Below are 9,094 nucleotides of genomic sequence, written 5' to 3'. Positions count from 1 at the left end.
AACTACATCAGAAAATATAGAATGGCTAAGCAATATATGAAAAATTTACAACATTATTGAAATTCAGGAAAATATAAAAGAAAAACGTAAGATGCTACTATTGATTTTCATAGATAGCTAATTTCATAATGGCATTTAACAAGTTTTGACATGAAGTGTGATATCCATCTTAGTTATAATCCTACCAGTTTGTATATTTGTATATATAGATGCTGCAACCTGCTTGGCTGTCAATTCAAAAACTGAGGAAGAGCAATGGGAGATTAGAAAAGACAAACAGACACACAGTGAGAAAGAAAGCTGGGATCAGGTGAGACACCATCCTCTGATGAAGGAACAATGACCCACAGTTAGCTCAGCATGTTTATTATATAGGTTTTATTATGAAAAGCATTTTCTGTGATAAAGTTTCTTTAAAGCAGGCAATCTTGAAGGACAAAGTACTGGCAATCTATTTTAATTATCTTTTTTGCCCTCATAATTCTCTACCCCTGGCAGCTGACATCTGAACTCAGAGTCAAGACTGATAGTCCTCTTCCTTGTACAAAACCTCTTTAAGCAGGACATCAACATAGCAACTGGGCAATCTTGAGGTCAGCTTTGCACAGAAAGTTTCCAGTGGAGGCACAGGCTCCTATTGTGAAATAGAGATTCTGAGGCAAGTCACCACTCTCCACATGTGGATATGCATATGAAACACATAGACAAACTCTTCAAGAAAATAATGGCACTGAATTTGGTGTTGTCTATTAAAGTTTAACATTAAAAATAGGTAAAAAAAATCTATGATGGTAATTCTATTTCTAAATGTGTATAATGGTTCATGTAAATATATTCCTAAATATATGTTAATGGAACAGCATGTACTTGACATTGAGACATGCATAAGGATGTTGACAGCGGTGTCAAACCAGAAACCACACAAATGTTTATTCACAGTTGGGTATGTGAAACATTTGAGAAAAAAAAAACACAGCAACAAAAATGAACAGATGACACCTAAGTGCAATAACATAGTTAAATCTCACAAATGTCAAATTGAACAAGTTTCCAGGATCATGTCATTTATAGGATGCTCAAAAGCAGCCCCAGTAGGAATCAAAATTTGAGTAGTGATGGAAGAAACACTGAAGTACCTCTGGATATGCTAAAATATAACAACTTGCCAGACTTGCTCATGGCTATCTTGTTCTCTTTAAATAGTTCATTGCATGGTAAAATTATGTCCTATGTGCTTTCCTCCACCTGATTTACATTTCACAAAAAAAATGTTCAAATAATTAAAAGGATTATAAGGATTGTTAATTTCTTCTGTTTATAAGTCTTTAGGATTTAGTTATTTTATTGTATCCCTCTTTTGTATTAGTAAAATTTCTAATTGTTTTCCAGACATCCTAATGTTCTTATTTCAGTTTCTTCTATACATTCTCATTCTAAACACTTGATGATTTATGGAATTCTTTAGCACCATATTTTATTTTACAAATAGAAGGCACTCCAGCCTGACACTCATTGTTCTCACTCATGTCAGAATTGTAGGTCTCTTAAATTTCCCTCTTTTTGTCTTCTCAGTTCTTTTACATCACCATATATTATTTCTATTTAATTTTTTCAAGACCTGCATAGGCTACTCAACTTATATAACTGTTTTTATCCCAGTAGTCCTCCAGTATTTTTCTCATTGTTTCACTATACAATAATATTTAGAAACATGCCTTCAAAACGTTTTTATCAGATTAAATTTTTACAGAAGATATATTAAAAAATTCACCGTGTCAGTTCTGTGTATTTTATGTTTTGCATCATAGCTATCTTTCCGGCCTTGTTTCAGTTATTTAAAAAAAGAGAATGGAGAAATGAAGGTAAATAACTATCTCCAAATAGACTCTGAGTGCTTTATAAAGAATCTGAGCAATTTGTGAACAATGGAAATTTGTAGTCATATGGTGTCAATGCATTATTAATAATAACTGTAAGGTTATCAGTATACAGGTGCTAATATTCTCAAGAATTTAAAATTAACATGTGCAATCAATTATTTATTTTAATAAATTTAATAATATGTCTAGATTCAGATTTTGTGTTTCAGCAGATGGAGTCTGTCTAATTGAAAGTTAATTATTATTATTTTTCCATTTTTTAGGAAACAGCATGCTATTTTTCATGCATGTTTTCCTTATCATGAAATGCATCATAATATTTTCCTTAAAAATATTTTCATGAGTTTACACAGATTGTAGAGAATAAAGAACACTTCACATATGATAAATTACAGTTGGTGTATGTGTACTTTGGCAACCCTGAATTAGTCATCTTAGCATGTTATTAATTCCTCAGAATATTCCCTGCATATGCTTTAAAAGACACTAGGTTTTTAAGATTTTCATTTCATTTATATCAAGTTTAAGCCGTCCAAAACATACTCTCAGCAAGTATAATTAGATGGTAGTTTATAAAATTGCTTTAACATATAAATAGAATAAATTAAGTCAAATGAGCAGAGAATAAAGATGTGAATGGTTAATGAAACCCATTTGTATGCTGAACAGCTGAGTGGCAATAATTGAGAGTGAATTTTGATTTTTTAATGTATTTAAGATATATACATAAAGATATAGAAGTATTTTATATTTCTTTTTGAACTCTTACCAATTCAAATGTCCTGGAAAAAAATTAAGCATTCAATAAGAAAGAAACCTTGCTAAAGAATAAAATAATATTTTATCATAATCTCATAGAATGAAATGAGAACAAGTTTTAATGTCAGTGTATTTAGTGATTGTGGATAGGCCATTTCTGATGATTTTATTAATTAAGTGATACAAAATAAGGTTAGGTAAAAACTTTCTGGTGCCATATCAATGCCTAATAAAATATCAGAAATAATTACAGTAAAATTTAGAAATAGGAAGCCACTAAAATCACAAAAGTTTTAGATAGCTATGGTAATATCATGGTAACAAAAGAGAGATGCTAATTCTGATTAAGTAAATGTAATCTGGAAATCAAATTAAACAGACTAAAGATGAAAGAATAACTATGTGATAAAATAATTGAAATATTCTCATTTAAAAGAAAATCAGATTATGCCTAATATATAAAAAATGTTAATTCAATTTATAGGTAGGTTTTGTATCAACAGTGCATATACATGGATGTTTATGTGTATAGTCTGGAAATGTAGAATAAAAATAAACTTCTTAAATAGTGAAAATTACTATAAAAATTCACAAATTGCTACTTTATTTTTAATGTCATTATTATAAAATAATAATAATTAAATAAAAATATTTAATGTCCCTCTTAATATCAAATGAAGAAAGGAAAAGACCATCAGATAATTGTGAAATGATCTATTTCAAATTAAAATTCATGTTAACAAATTGGCATTGGTCTAAACGAAGGAAAATTCTTCATAATCTTTACTCAAGTCTACACTAAAATTGTTCATTTGTAACACACAGTAATGGGATGTGAATGGCTAAAAATTAAAACTCAAAAGTCCCAATATATTTTAAATCTAAATTCTAGGGCCAGAATGACTTTTACTATTAAAAAAAGGAAAATATTTTAGTGTGGACATGCTTATTTTCATCACTATATTATAATACTAGAAATGGATAAATGTAAAATGCATTATTTCCACAAGGGATCTAGTATTCAATTTGGAAGAATGCAAATTTATAGGCTAAGTGATGTGTAATATTTGCAGTGTAATCATTGGAGTTTTATACTAAAATAAATCATACTGAAAGTTTGTAAAATTCCTTTTAAAATTGTCTAAGCTTGGACAATATGGTAATTGGAAATTTCACAGATAATACTAAGAATCTAGAGTTAAAGTGAATGGTTATCTCCTCATTTCATTGGTCAAGTTGCTAACAGTTCTGCCTTCTCTTATTTAATTAATTTGTAATTACTTGAGTCTCCAGCTATGGCCTTCAAAGAGTGTTGTAATATTTAATGGAGACCTAGTCAAATTACAGAAACATATGCAAACACTCTCTCAGAGAGTTTCTGAAGTTAACCTTACATAGATTGAGGTGGTGGAAAGAAACTCTATTAAAAAAAAAAAAGACACTGCAAAAAGCATCAAAATTTCTCTCCTAAGAAATTCTCAGTCATATTTGGTAGATGGAAAGGGCTGTCATGGGCAGATTTAAATTTCATTGTTTTATGGAATTCCTGGCAAATAAGTTCTCATATCTGTGTTTTAAAGTGAGTTTTTAAGTTTAAATTAATGTGGATGAATTTATTATTTATTTAAGTATTTTGTTAATTGTTAACTGATGGTTGAAATGAAATATATATTAAGAAATAACTACAAACAGAGAAAGTGAAGGTAATTTTCTCAAATTCTTGTGGCAATATAGAAATGTTCATGTATGATAAATCATATAATGCAGCTATTCATCAAAAGCCATAGGAATTTATGATCTTTATCCAAAGATGTGATTACTAAGTTGAATTTTGAAGAATACATGTACAAATAGGTAAATAAATTAAATCAATTTTGTGAAAACTTGTAAATCTGTATGAATGATAAATTAGCGCAAGTTTTGATTTAACTTGACAATAGATTTAATAGCCGAGGTTGACATTATGATGACACTATGCATTAGTTTTTATTGCTGCTATAACACATTACTTGATATTTAGCAGCAGATACAACATAAATGTATTATCTCATTATCATAGGTCAGAAATCTTGCCATGGCTGACATGAATTCCTTGTTCAGGATATCACAACTCTGGAGTTAAGATGTTGTCTAGGCTTTCTACTTTTTTCTTGAACTTGAACTTCTATTCCAGGTATTCTTGGTTTGTTGGTAGAATTCAGTTCCTTCTGGATGCATCACTGAAGGTCGTGGTTTCCTTACTAGTTATTATTAGCTGATACCCTTTCTTATTTCTTGACTCCTATAGTAACTTCACAAATCTGTAAATCTTACAAAAGAGCACAACACATTTTAAAACACACTTGATAATATTAGGTACACATGGATAATCTCCCTTTTTTAAATTCCAGAATTAACTGATAAAAATTCAACCCCAAGAGTCATATTAAGTCATATTTCCTGCTCTTCTGCACTTAGCAGGAAGGGATTATTCTAAGTATATATGAAAGTGGGTGGAGGTCTTTGGTACTTTCTTAAACTTCTTCCTGCAACTGTAAAGTGAGAATTTGATCTAATTGTGAACAGCATTGTGGTTTATAAGGAGATTTGTTTTTGTTTTTGTAATAAAGAGAAGACCAAAGACTTTCAAAATGTTACATAATTTTCTTTTTTAATTGATTTTTTAAAAAATAAATGACAGCAGAATGCATTCAATTCTTATTATACATGTACAACACAATTTTTCATATCTCTGGTTGTGTATAAAATATGCTGACATCAATTCATGTCTTCATACATGTAATTTGGATAATGATGTCCATCACATTTTACCATCATTTTTAACCCTCTGCCCACTCCCTTTCCCTCCTACCCCTCTGCCCTACCTAGAGTTTGTCTATCCCTCCTAAGCTCCCTGTCTCTAACCCACTAAGAATCAGCCTACTTATGTCAGAGGAAACATTTAGCATTTGTTTTTGGGGGGATTGGCTAACTTTGCTTAGCATTATCTTCTCCAATGCCATCCATTTACCTGCAAATGCCATGATTTTATTGTTTTTTATTGTTGAGTAAAATTCCATTGTGTATATATACCATATTCAAAATGTTACATAATTTTAAAGTAATTTATATGTATGTAGTATAAAATAAACCTAAAAAACAAAACGAAAAATAACAAAGCAAAAATCTTCAAAATTAAGGTCAAAGATATTGGGAAAGAATTCTCCATAATACTACATTCAACTGTTAAATTTGAATATGTGTGTGTTTGTGTATATACACACATATATCTCCACAATATTTGTATACATTGTGCGTATATATAGCCACTATTGCATATTATTGAACAATAAATAGTATAGGACATAAATCCTTGAAAGCAAAATAATAAATAAGGAGAGTTCCATGTTTATTGTTTTGTTTAGTCTGAAGGTAAGATACATGGTGGAAGAAAGTATTTGCAAATCATATAAAAGGTAAAGGACTTCTATACAAAACATAAGAAACTGAAAGTACAATAAGAAAAATAATCACTCTTAAACATGAGATAAACATCTGAATATATGTCATCTTACTAATGAAAATGACAAATAGCCATAAGCATAGATGTTCATCCTCATATGCAATTAAAACAGCAACAAAATACCACTATATACCCATCACAATGGCTAAACTTACAATGACAATATCAGCTACTGGAAAGGCCACAAAGCAACATGAACCCTTGTTAATTATTACTGTATGTTCAAAATGCTAGAGTCACTTTGGAAAAGAGTTTGGCAGCTTCTTGCAAAACTTCTCATCCTGTTACTATACGATTTAGCAATCATATAGCTATGTATTTGCCCAAATAATTAAAAAAAATACATGTGCATAAAATAAATGCTCATGAATGTTTATAGAAGATTTATTTATAATTTCCAAATACTGAAAGTAATTAAGATATTTTCCAGTAGGTAAATAGATAAACTGTGAAATATCAATAAAATTAGGAATATTTAAGAGTAAATTTTTTAAGAAATGATTAAGAACACATGTAAAAACTTACAATGTAATATATATGTATTATATATAAGAAACACATATAAAATTCAGAAGAACTTAATATGTTGAGAAACATATTCATTTTTGTCTCTATTTTTGGAGTTTAACCCATTACTGGTTATGGTTTAAATCTGAGGTGTCCCCCAAAAGTTCCTGTGAGAGACAATTCAGAAAGTTCAGCGGTGAAATCCCTGGGTTCTGAGATCCCTAACCTAATCAATGCATTGATCCACTGAATGGATAAACTTGGTGATAATTCTAGACAGGTAGGTTGGCAGGTGGAAGTGGTTCTCTTGAGTCACGCCTTTGAATTATATATTTTATTTCTGGTAAACAAGAGAATTCTTTATGCTTCCTGACAATCGTGTCCTGAGCTTCTTTTTTCCCCAGATACACCCTCTGCCAGGAAATTTTGCCTCACTTTGAGAGTAGAGTGATGGAGTTATCTTGTTTATGGACTGAAACCCATGAAACCATGAGGCCCAAATAAACTTTTCCTCTAAAATTCTTTTTGGGTCAAAGTGGCAGACAACCTGACTAAAACATCACAAATTGATCTAAAATGCCTGCATTTTGAAATGTGACAGAGTGAATTTTATATGTTAAAATACTATTGATGTAACATGGGAAGATTTCTTTTTAAGAAGAAGGACATTTGCTGTACATAATCTGAGTTCAAGACTTAAATAACAATAATCATCATTGCATTGGTAACTTTTTCGTTATAACAAACCATTTGAGATGGTAATTTATAAATAACAAAAAATTATTATCTTTCATTTTTGAATGTTGGGAAATCCAAGAACGAGTCACTGGTGGATTCACTGCCTGGTGAAGGTGGCTTTCTGCTTCCAAGCTGGTGCCTCATGCTACATCGTCAAAAGAAGAAGAGCCCAACTGTTTCCTCAAATAGCAGAAGAAATACAAAAACAGAAGGGGCACAACTCTCTGATGTCTTTTTTTAATAAAAGCATTTGTTCACTAGCTCATAACTCTTATAACTCTTGTGACTTAATAACTTTCTAAAATGTCCCACTTCTTATATCACAACCTGAGGGTTTAGATTCCAACATATAAATTTTGAAAGGATATATATATATATATATATATATATATATATATATAGTTGGAATATATATATATTCCAACTATAGCAATGGTGTAATAATTATAATAAAATAATTAGAAAATAAAACATGAAAGAATTTATTAATAGCCTGCAAATACATAGTATATTGATTTTAAACAAACATAATAGTCACAGGTATTTTGAGGTGTGAGAAAAATTATTTTAACAAATGATGCTTAAACAAATTATAAATAAATACAATTTGAACTTTGACCAATATCTCATGCCAGAAACAAAAATTAATTTACTTGAAATACCAAGTTCAACATAAAAGCAAATTTGAAAATTACATTAGTAAGTGTAATGGTATGCATTCAATACTTTAGAGGAGGCAGACATTCCTTATAAATCCCAAAGAAATTCACTTAGTAAAAAGGGAAAAAATGATTCATTGGATTTTCTTGTATTTATGTCACACATTCATCAAGAAACAGAATATAAAAAGTTAAAGTTTTGTTTTCCAAGAAGCAATATTTCCAATATGCCTATTTGGGAAAGGACTTAGGTCATAATTATATATAAAAATTTTAAAACTCAATAAAACAAATCTTGGACCCAATCAAATTTCTAAGCAATCCACAGTTCAAACACAAAGACATAGATATAGCTGATAAGCTCATATGCAGTGGTGTTGAATGTCATTGGTCATTAGGGAAATGGGAATGAAATAAGTTCTCATTTTCCATTCACTAAAACAGCTAAAATTTAAAAAGGCTGACAATGGAAAAGTGAGTGAGCATGTTGAACAAATGAATTCTTATAATAATAGCAATGATATATGTTTTTATATTAGACTTTGAAAATATTTGTCAGCTTTTTATAATATTAAATATAAATCTACCCCATGATCCAGAAGCTGTAGTATTAATAAAATGATAAATCAATACAATTTTGATGGGAATATTGTAACAATTTAATTAAATCAGAAACTGGGAACTAACCCATGTGCTCATCAATAAAAGATTTAACAAACAAAATGTGATATTATATGAAATGAAACACTACAGGGAAAAAATGAACTATATATCAATATGTTAACATAACAGAAAAATAAGACAGAAAAACATAGGGGCTAAGTGTAAATTAAACTGGTTTAATCTTTGGGAGATTTTTCTTTTCTATTTGTAGTAGAAAGATACACTATTATCTAGATCAATTTTATGTTCAAGAACCAAAATTGTTGTTGCCTTACTGCTTGGTCTCCTGCAGTATTTTTCTTATCTTAATCTATTTTTTCCTTGTGACTCTAAGATGATCTACCCCTGTAAATCATTACCATATACATTTCATTCAGTATACATTC

Source organism: Ictidomys tridecemlineatus, chromosome 6 (assembly GCF_052094955.1).
Source record: "Ictidomys tridecemlineatus isolate mIctTri1 chromosome 6, mIctTri1.hap1, whole genome shotgun sequence".
NCBI classification, from domain to species: domain Eukaryota; kingdom Metazoa; phylum Chordata; class Mammalia; order Rodentia; family Sciuridae; genus Ictidomys; species Ictidomys tridecemlineatus.
This window is presented reverse-complemented; position numbering follows the sequence as displayed.